This window comes from Macaca fascicularis, chromosome 5 (assembly GCF_037993035.2).
Source record: "Macaca fascicularis isolate 582-1 chromosome 5, T2T-MFA8v1.1".
Taxonomy (NCBI): domain Eukaryota; kingdom Metazoa; phylum Chordata; class Mammalia; order Primates; family Cercopithecidae; genus Macaca; species Macaca fascicularis.
Window position 1 is genome coordinate 133,792,426 of NC_088379.1, and position 11,621 is coordinate 133,804,046.

Sequence of the window (11,621 nt, forward strand, 5' to 3'; positions counted from 1 at the left end):
AATAGAAAAAGAATTCAGGATGGGATGAAACAATAAATAGCTTAATCCAAACAAATGGTGTAATCACTGAATGGAGGTTTATAGGAGCTAATCAGGCTTGGAAATTAGATAATGATATGATGAAGGTTCAAGGATGTGGGCTAATGTGATCATTTTTTATTAGTTATGTATTGCTATGTAACAAATTACTCCAAAATTTAGAGGCTTGAAACAATAATAAATGTTTATAATTTCACAGGGGTTCTGCGGATCAGGAATTTAGGAGCTGATTGGTGTTTCCGGTTTTTCGTTGTTGTTGCTTTGGGGGAGGAAGAGGGCAGAATGGAGCGGCTCAGTTGTAATTCAGAATCCCTCATGAGGTTGTCATCAAAATGTTGGCGTGGGCTGCAGTTATCTGAAAGCTTGGCTGGGGCTAGAGGATCTGCTTCCCAGATGGGTGATTCATACTCATGGCAAGCTAATGCTGGCCATTGGTAGGAGGACTCAGTTACTTACTATATGACTGCTCCATAGGACTGCATGAGTAGCTGGCTTTGTCCAGAGCAAATGATTCAAGAGCGTACAAGGTAGAAGTAAAAATGTTTTTGATGACCTAGCTTCAGAAGTCACTCTACATCATTTCCACACTGTCTTGTTGATTTTCCAGGTCAGCCCTGTTCAGAGTGGAAGTATCTGCCCAAGGGAGTGACTATGAGGTGTGAGAATCTCTGGGGGTTATTTTGGAGTCTGGCTACAACTCCTTTTTAAGTTCTAAAGTTCATGACATATTAAGAGTAAAAAGGAACTCATCTCTTGGTAGTGGTGTTATGAACAAAATTCCCTAGGTATTTGTTTTTGTTTGTTTGTTTTGAGACGAGGTCTTCCTCTGTAGTCCAAGCTAAAGTGCTGTGCTCACTGCAGCTTTAACCTCCTGGACTCAAGTGATCCTCCAACCTTAGCCTCCCAGATAGCTGGGATCTCAGGCCAGCACTACCACACCCAGCTAACTTTTAATTTTTGTAGAGATGGGGTCTCCCTATGTTGTCCAGGATGGTCTCGAACTCCTGGACTCAAGTGATCCTTCCACCTTGGTCTCCCAAAGTGCTGGGATTACACGTGTCAGCTACCACATCCACCCCCTAGAAATATGTGGCTCTAGATGTCATGCAATACCAGCTTTGGAAGGTATATTCAAAAGAATTTGAGAAAAACTTCTGTTATTTAAAGCAATAAGTATTTTATTTATTTATTTATTTATTTTTTTGAGATGGATCTTGCTGTGTCACCCAAGTTGGAGTGCCCTGGTGCAATCTGAACTCACTTCAACCTCTGCCTCCCGGGTTCAAGCGATTCTCCTGCCTCAGCCTCCTGAGTAACTGGGATTACAGGCACGCACCACCATGCCCGGCTAATTTTTGTATTTTTAGTAGAGATGGGGTTTCACCATGTTGGCCAAGCTGGTCTCGAACTTCTGACCTCAGGTGATCGGTCCACCTCGACCTCTCAAAGTGCTGGGATGACAGGTGTGAGCCACCACACCCGGCTTAAAGCAATAAGTATTTAAAACCTGGTTAGGTTTACAATTAAATATAGAAATGATTAAGAAAATCAAACATGCTGGGCGTGGTGGCTCAGGCCTGTCATCCCAGCACTTTGGGAGGCAGAGGCGGGCGGATCACAAGGTCAGGGGATGGAGACCACCCTGGCTAACAAAGTGAAACTCCGTCTCTACTAAAAATACAAAAAAAAAAAAAAAAAAAAAGCATTAGCGGGCGTGGTGGCGGGCGCCTGTAGTCCCAGCTACTCAGGAGGCTGAGGCAGGAGAACTGTGTGAACCCGAGAGGCGGAGCTTGCAGTGAGCCAAGATCGCGCCACTGCACTCCAACCTGGGCGACAGAGTGAGACTCCATCTCAAAAAAACAAACAAACAAACAAACAAAAAGAACGAAAAGAAAAAAGAATCAAACACACTGTATTCGTATTTTTGTGTAAGGGAATCTGTATATGTATATTTAGTGTCTTAGGTCTTTATAGTGTTTAAGAGAATGCGATCTATTAGAAAAGCATATTAGGGCCAAGCGCAGTGGCTTGCGCCTGTAATCCCAGCACTTTGGGAGGCTGAGGCAGGCGGATCACGAGGTCAGGAGATTGAGACCATCCTGGCTAACACGGTGAAACTCCGTCTCTACTCAAAATGCAAGAAATTAGCCGGGTGTGGTGGTGGGTGCCTGTAATCACAGATACTAGGGAGTCTGAGGCAGGATAATCGCTTGAACCCGGGAGGCGGAGCTTGCAGTGAGTTGAGATTGTGACACTGCACTCCAGCCTGGGTGACAGAGCGAGACTCAGTCTCAAAAAAAAAAAAAAAAAGAAAAATGAAAAACATATTAGTCATGTAGTACTTATTTAAAACATATGATCTAAGTAATTGACTTACGTTTGTGACTTTAAGTGGAAATATTTCAAAATGTAAATGTAATATTAGACATCTAAAATAACCTAAAATTAACACATTTTTAAGATTAATCGATTGCATATATATGAATCACTTAAGTACTTGAAAAGGAATTTTTGCCATACAACTGAAGTACTTGACAAAATTAATTACTTTAAGTTTACAAATGCAGATAAAAAACTTTAAGTAGGTTAAGTAAATTTTATTTATTTATTTATTTATTTATTTTGAGATGGAATTTCACTGTCGTTGCATAGGCTGGAGTGCAATGGCGTGATCTCAGCTTACCGCAACCTCCGCCTCTAGGGTTCAAGCGATTCTCCTGCCTCAGCCTCCCGAGTAGCTGGGATTACAGGCATGCACCACCACACTAGGCTAATTTTGTATTTTTTTGGTAGAGACAAGGTGTCTCCATGTTGGTCAGGCTGGTCTCGTACTATCCACCTCAGGTGATTCACCCCCCTCAGCCTCCCAAAGTGCTGGGATTACAGGCCTGAGCCACTGCACCTGGCCTATTTATTATGTTTTTATTTTATTTGTTTTTTTTTTTGAGATGAAATTTCGGTCCTGTTGCCCAGGCTGAACTGCAATGGCATGATCTCGACTCACCACAACCTCCGCCTCCCGAGTTCAAGTGATTTTCCCGCCTCAGCCTCCCCAATAGCTGGGAATGCAAGCATGCACCACCACGCCCGGCTAACTTGTATTTTTAGTAGAGATACAGTTTCTCCTTGTTGGTCAGGCTGGTCTCACACTCCCAACCTCAGGTGATCCTCCTGCCTCAGCCTCCCAAAATGCTGGGATTACAGGTGTGAGCCACCACACCCAGCTCTTTTTATTTTTTTTGAGACAGAGTCTTGCTGTGTCGCCCAGGCTGGAGTGCAGTGGCATAATCTCAGCTCACTGCAACCTCTGCCTCCCCAGTTCAAGCAATTCTCCTGCCTCAGTCTCCCAAGTAGCTGGGATTACAGGCATGTACCACCATGCCCAGCTAATTTTTATATTTTTAGTAGAGATGGGGTTTTGCCATAGTGGCCAGGCTGGTCTCAAGCTCCTGGCTTCAATTGATCCATCTGCCTCAGCCTCCCAAAGTGTTGGGATTACAGGCGTGAGCCACCACGTCCCACCAATTAAGTAAATGTATAAATTTGACCAAACATTAATCAAAACCCTCCTCAAAAGTGATTGTTTAAATTTAGCTATATCTATACAATTTATAAGTTGAATTTTTAAGCTTACAGAAAAAGCCTCTTGGGTTTTGATTTTGTAAAGTCAAATATTAATTTTCAAAGCCAGGCAACTTCTAAATAATTTCTTTCTTTTTTTCTTTTTTGAGACAGAGTCTCACTCTGTTGCCCAGGCTGCAGCATAGTGGCATGGTCTGGGCTCCACTGCAACCTCCATCTCTCAGGCTCAAGCAATCCTCCCACTTCAGCCTCCAGAGTAACTGGGTCTACAGGTGCACACTACCATGCCGACCCGAATATTAATAATGTTTTCTATTTCCAAGAGCCGCCTTTGAGGGAATATATTGCATTGGATGGCAGATAAGGAAGGGGAGGTTGGGGAGAGATTTTGGCTGATGGGTCAGGCCCTGACTGAATAATCTGGGTCCTGTCTCTAGCTGCCTTGAGAGCCTAGCTGCTCCACTGCTATGAGCCCCTCATTGCTGAAGCCGGGGGAAGGAGGAAGGGAAGCAGGAGCCATGCCCCTGTCTGGGTTTGTCTGCCCCCAGCAACCCCTTGTCCTCACTGTGCTCTGTGCATGTAACAAATGATGCACTGGCCTTAATACCAATTCACAGCATGATTCTTGTCTCTCCAAAGGAGCTGAGCGCATGGTATAATGGTCTTTCTTTATTAACTTGCTCTTTGATTGTCCAAGGGACTCCTAACTGACCTGCAGAACTAACTGTGGCTGTATTAACCCAAAGAGGGTCCTGAGCATAAAAGCTGCAAATTCACTACATTGTAGTGATATGACTGATCAATATAGAACGAAGACATAGGCCGGGCGCGGTGGCTCATGCCTGTAATCCCAGCACTTTGGGAGGCCGAGGCGGGCGGATCACAAGGTCAGGAGATCGAGACCACGGTGAAACCCCGTCTCTACTAAAAATACAAAAAATGAGCCGGGCGCAGTGGCGGGCGCCTGTAGTCCCAGCTACTCGGGAGGCTGGGGCAGGAGAATGGCGTGAACCCAGGAGGCGGAGCTTGCAGTGAGCCAGGATCGCGCCACTGCACTCCAGCTTGGGCGACAGAGCAAGACTCCGTCTCAAAAAAAAAAAAAAAAAAAAAAGAACGAAGACATAGCCAAACACTGATTAATAGTGAGTGGAAGAGCCTCACATTGCATTTTTGGTTGTAATATATTGTAGTTTTAAAATTTGCTGTAACTGGGCCGGGCGCGGTGGCTCACGCTTGTAATCCCTGCACTTTGGGAGGCTGAGATGGGTGGATCACTTGAGGCCAGGAGTTCGAGACCAGCCTGGCCAACATGGTGTAACCTGTTTCTACTAAAAATACAACAAAAATTAGCCAGGTGTGGTGGCACATGCCTGTAATCCCAGCTACTCATGAGGCTGAGGCAGAATTGCTTGAACCCAGGAGGTGGAGGTTGCAGTGAGCCAACATTGTGCCATTACGCTCCAGCCTGGGCAACAAGAGCGAAACTCCAACTCAAAAAAATAAAAAATAAAAAATAAACTTGCTATAACTGGTCTTATGCCTAAACTCCCTACCCAGCTTGGATGTGGGGCAGGAGTGTTCTTAAATTTCCTATTAACCGTATTTTTTTGTCTCCTATCAAAGTCCAACTCTCAGTCGGTGCTCTTGGCTTGGGATGGTATCCAGATGCAGGAAGGGGGTCTCAAAAGCCTGGAGTGCTGGAGTGAGGTGGCCTGCTCTCCACACTGGCATGTGCGAGGTTCTCGACTTTGCTGCCCAGTTTTAGCATCCAAAGATGAGCTGCCCTGACCTCTGGGTTGCAACTTTTCTCTGCAGGCCTCCTATTCCCCACCCAGGCCCTGTCAGACCAGCAGTCCAGGGCACAGCTTCAAAGCACAGCTCCGACATTCAGGGCCCGGATACAGTACTGCGGTCTCCAGCCACAGCTGTTCCTGGCTGGCCCAGTGGATAAGGCTTCTTCTCAAATCCTACCCAGCAGGCCCAGGTCACGAGTCCAGGAATCGCTAGCCGATCAAGGCTAGAGGTATTACTTGTCTGATAAGTGACCCAGACCATGGGTGGAATCTTGGCTTGATAAGATCTACCGCCTTTCTCCTCCCCCAACTTCATTTTCCCAGTCTAACTGTACTTGATTGGGTTCACCATTTGACAGTACAACTTGTGCACTCAGCCCCGAATCACTGGTCTCTTAGCATTTTTCTCTGTAACACGGGCAAAAGCTCCACAGCTCTTGTTGTCTCTTGTATCCCAGTGGGCGATCTCCCCTCCTGATCCTTGGCATTGTGCCAAGGCTCCTTTTTTTCCCCTGCTTCTGTCTCTCACTCCTTCCTGTAGTACTCAGGGCCTGAATGGATGAGCTTCCGGCAGGATGTCTTTCCTCTGGTCACTAACCTCCAGGGCTCAGCCACGATGGTAGACTAGGGGTCTTCACTACATTATGCAAGAAGGTGTGATACAAAAAAAATAGCCAGGTGTGATGGCGGGTGCTTGTGGTCTCAGCTACTCAGGAGGCTGAGGTAGGAAGATTGATGGAGCCAAGGAGACAGAGGTTTCAGTGAGCCATGATCTCCACTGCACTCCAGCCTGGATGACAGAACAAGACCCTGTCTCAAAAAAATAATGAAATAAAATAAAATAAGGGGTGTGGTTTCCAGCCTGGCCAATATGGTGAAACCCGTCTCTACTAAAGATACAAAACATTAGCCGGGCGTGGTGATATGCACCTGTAATCCCAGCTACTCAAGAGGCTGAGACAGGAGAATCGCTTGAACACAGGAGGCAGAAGTTGCGGTGAGCTGAAGTCGTGCCATTGCACTCCAGACTGGGTGGCAGGGAGAGACTTTGTCCCAGAAAAGAAGGTGTTGTTTGAGCCCCTCATGTGAGTTGAGAATAGTAGAAACTGGGACCTATACTGGGACTCAAAATACATTAGCATTATATATGCAATTATATTTCCATTGAAACTAACTTTACATATTATTAATAGGACTTTTGAGGGGGTGGGGAGGGGGAATTATGTTTAACAAAGAGTTACTGCCTGACTGTCATGTGCAAAGTACTGGACCCTGTCTACAATGACCTGACACCTTGGAGAGGAGGGGAAACATGTTTAGAAGTATCTTCAAAAAAAAGACAGGGCCGGGCACAGTGGCTTACGCCTGTAATCCTAACATTTTGGGAGGCTTAGGCAGGTGGATCACCTAAGGCCAGGAGTTCGAGACCAGCCTGGCCAACATGGTGAAATCCTGTCTCTATTAAAAATACAAAAATTAGGCTGGGCGCGGTGGCTCAAGCCTGTAATCCCAGCACTTTGGGAGGCCGAGACGGGCAGATCACGAGGTCAGGAGTTCGAGACCATCCTGGCTAACACGGTGAAACCCCGTCTCTACTAAAAAAATACAAAAAACTAGCCGGGCGAGGTGGTGGGCGCCTGTAGTCCCGGCTACTCGGGAGGCTGAGGCAGGAGAATGGCATAAAAACCCGGGAGGCGGAGCTTGCAGTGAGCTGAGATCCGGCCACTGCACTCCACCCTGGGCGACATAGCGAGACTCCGTCTCAAAAAAAAAAAAAAAAAAATACAAAAAACTAGCCGGGCGAGGTGGCGGGCGCCTGTAGTCCCAGCTACTCGGGAGGCTGAGGCAGGAGAATGGTCTAAACCCGGGAGGCGGAGCTTGCAGTGAGCTGAGATCCGGCCACTGCACCCCAGCCTGGGCGACAGAGCAAGACTCTGTCTCAAAAAAAAAAAAAAAAAAAATACAAAAATTAGCCAGGCAGGGTGGCACACACATGTAGTCCCAGCTACTCAGGAGGCTGAGGTAGAAGAATCGCTTGAATCCAGGAGGCAGAGATTGCAGTGAGCTGAGATTGAGCTACTGCACTCCAGACTGGGTGACAGGGCAAGACTCCATCTCAAAAAAAAAAAAAAAGGGCCGGGCGCGGTGGCTCAAGCCTGTAATCCCAGCACTTTGGGAGGCCGAGACGGGCGGATCACGAGGTCAGGAGATCGAGACCATCCTGGCTAACACAGTGAAACCCCGTCTCTACTAAAAAATACAAAAAACTAGCCGGGCGAGGTGGCGGGCTCCTGTAGTCCCAGCTACTCTAGAGGCTGAGGCAGGAGAATGGCGTAAACCCAGGAGGCGGAGCTTGCAGTGAGCTGAGATCCGGCCACTGCACTCCAGCCTGGGTGACAGAGCAAGACTCCGTCTCAAAAAAAAAAAAAAAAAAAAAAAAGAGAGAGACAGAAGATGTCAAGAGCTACAAAAGATGTTCAAAGAAGTTCATAGAAGCCTGGAGATGGGTGGTGGGATGAACTCTGAATTGGTAGACCCAGGAAGGCTTCAAGGAGCATCCACAAACATGTGAGGCTCGCTTAGGGAAAGAGAATATGGGAAGGAATAAGACATATTTTATCTGCTTTTGAGGATTCATGATCTAGTGACAAAGACTGACATGTTTTGTGGGAAAGGTGATGTTTAAGCCAGACCTTGAAAGACATGTACAATTTCAGCAAGCAGAGACAAAGAATAAGAGAAAGAGAGATTTCCAGAAAAAGGGAAGCATGAATATCACAGACCTATGGTTTCTTTCCCTTCCCACCCCAGCACCACTTCATCCACAGGGACGAATCATCTTCTCCATACCATGAGATCCTACCTCCTGACCACATAGTATTGGCTAGTGAATATTGGCAGAATTCTTACCCAGCAGACCAATCAGTTCTTCCCTGAGATTTTGGAACTGAAACTGAGAAAAAGTAGTGAATTTGCTTTTGGGTATGAAAGGTAAACCTGGAATTTACTGATAACTGTGACTTTGAGAAATGCAGGGAGAGAGATGAGAGAGAAACGAGAGAGAGAGAGAGAGGAGTGAGAGAGAGGAAAAGGGAGAAAAAATTGAGGCAGATACAAAGGGGAGAAATGTCATAGAGAGAGAAGACTGGTGGCCTGTGTGTCTCTGATTCTGGACGTTCATGAATCTTAGCTGCACTTCTGACCTTGGGTTCCCTGGAATACAGTAAGATCTTTATGATACATTTTTCTAAATTGAGGTTTTTGCTTTTTCTTCTTTGTCACTAAAAAATTCCTAACCAATTGTATTATTTATTTATTTATTTATTTTGGTAAAGGGTCTCACTCTGTCACCCAGGCTGGAGTGCAGTGAGCTGGATCATGGCTCACTGCAGCCTTGACCTCCTGGGCTCAAGCGATCCTCCCATCTCACTCTCTTAAGTAGCTGGGACGAGAGGCATGTGCTACCAGGCCTGGTTAAGTTTTGATTTTGTGTAGAGACAGGGTTTCACTATGTTGCCCAGGCTGGTCTCAAACTTGTGGCTCAAGCCATCCTCCCACCTCAGCCTCCCAATGTGCTGGGATTACAGGTGTGAGCCACCGCACCCAGCCTGTGTTAGTTTTCTACAACTACTATAACAAATTACCATTAATTTGGTGGCTTAAAACAATAGACGTGCCGGGCGCGGTGGCTCAAGCCTGTAATCCCAGCACTTTGGGAGGCCGAGGTGGGCAGATCACAAGGTCAGGAGATCGAGACCACAGTGAAACCCCGCCTCTACTAAAAATACAAAAAAATTAGCCGGGCGCGGTGGCAGGCGCCTGTAGTCCCAGCTACTCAGGAGGCTGAGGCAGGAGAATGGCGGGAACCCGGGAGGCGGAGCTTGCAGTGAGCCGAGATCGTGCCACTGCACTCCAGCCTGGGCAACAGCGTGAGACTCCGTCTCAAACAAACAAACAAACAAACAAACAAAAAAAACAATAGACGTTTATTGTCTTATAGTTCTAGAAGGTGGAAGTCCAAAATCAAGGTGTCCACAAGGCCATGCTCCCTCTAAGGTTCTAAGGAAGAATCCTTTCTGGTCAATTTCTAGCTTCTGGAAGCTGCTGGTAATCCTTGGCATTCCTTCGCCTGTAGCTGCTTCACTCCATTTCTACCTCCATCTTTACATGGCTGTCTTCACTCTATGTGCCTCTGTCTTCAGATGGCCTTTCTTTTTCTTTTTTCTTTTTTTTTTTTTTTAATTTGAGTCGGAGTCTCTGTTGCCCAGGCTGGAGTGCAGTGGCTTGATCTCGGCTCACTGCAACCTCTGCCTCCCGGGTTCAAGTGATTCTCCTGCCTCAGCCTCCCAAGTAGCTGGAATTACAGGTGCATGCCACCTCACCCAGCTATTTTTTAAAAATTATTTTATTTTAGTAGAGACAGGGTTTCACCACTTTGGCCAAGCTGGTCTCAAACTCCTGACCCTAGGTCTCAGCCTCCCAAAGTGCTGGGATTACAGGTGTGAGCCACTGCACCCGGCCATGGCCTTTCTTCTAAGGGCACCAGTCACTGGATTTGGGGCCCACACTAATCCGACTAGACCTCATCTTAACTCCTGACATCTGCAAAGACACTATTTCCCAATAAGGTCCCATTCTGATGTTCTGGGCAGACATACATTTTGGAGGAACACTATTCAACTCAGGACACTGCTTCAATGCACAAAGGCACCAGGGCTGCAAGTTCAGTTCCTGTTTAGAGCCAGGTCCTCAGAAACCTGGAGTGTTGTGCCGGGGAATGGGGTTTGCTCTCTACCTAGTGAGGAGGCATCAAGTGTCCTGGACAGGACGGTATCATGGTCGTAGTTTCATGGAGGACTGCTGATCACAGCGTGTAACCTAACTTGGAACATGGAGGGATAAAGAAGCAGGAAAACTGGCCAGGCACGGTGGCTCACGCCTGTAATCCCAGCACTTTGGGAGGCCGAGGCACGTGGATCACCTGAGGTCAGAAGTTCGAGACCAGCCTGGCCAACATGGCGAAACCCCGTCTCTACTAAAAATACAAAAATTAGCTGGGCATGGAGCCTGTAGTCCCAGCTACTTGGGAGGCTGAGATAGGAGAATCACTTGAACCCGGGAGGCGGAGGTTGCAGTGAGCTGAGATCACGCCATTGCACTCCAGCTTGGGTAACAAGAGTGAAACTCCATCTCAAAAACAAAACAAGACAAAAACAAAACAAACAAACAAAAAGAAGCAGAAAAACCAGTTACAATATTCGATGTCAGGTGAAAGGTAATACAGTGTCCAGTCAGGACAGCAGGTGTAGGAATGCGGAGAAAAGGACAGGTGGCAGACCCAGAGTTAACCAGACTTGGTCATTTTTAACATAAATGTATGATGGGGTGGGAGGAAGAGAGTGAAGAAAGGGAAGAATTTAGATGCATTGTACAATATGGGGGTCCATAAACATCATTGAATGGTTACCAGATGAGAGATGGTATGACCTGAAGGGCTGGTATATAAAGAGAAGGGCAAGGCTTGAGGATCACGGAGTTGGGCCCCCATAGACATTGTAGGAGGGGTCAAGGAGTTCGAAATAAGTTCTCTCCGTTTTGATTATTTCCATGAAAATTATTCTGTGTTTTCATATGAGGAGTCTAGAGCATAGTCCTTACTTGCTTTTATTTTTTTTAGGAAAAAAATTTTTGATACTCTTTGATTACATCAGGCTTCTTGTTTGAATAGCATATTTCTTATTTGAATAGATATTGCCAGATTACTTTTCTAAAAGGCTATAACAATTTACTTTTCCACTGGTATCACATGAATTTCCTTTCCTCCTTTTTCCTACCATTAGTAGGTATTTTCACTCTTTAATTTTCACTATTTGAAAATGTGACTTCTCTTTTTTTTTGGAGACGAAGTCTTGCTCAGTCGCCCAGGCTGGAGTGCAGTGGCACAATCTTGGCTCACTGCAACCTCCATCTCCCTGGTTCAAGTGATCCTCCTGTCTCAACCTCCCAAGTAGCTGGGATTACAGGCGCCTGCCACCACACCCAGCTAATTTTTTGTATTTTTATTAGAGAGGGGGTTTCGCCATTTTCGCCAGGCTGGTCTCGAACTCCTGACCTCAGGTGATCCAGTCACCTCAGCCTCCCAAAGTGCTGGGATTACAGGCATGAGCCACTGCACCGGGCCGAAATGACCGTTTTTATATATAAATC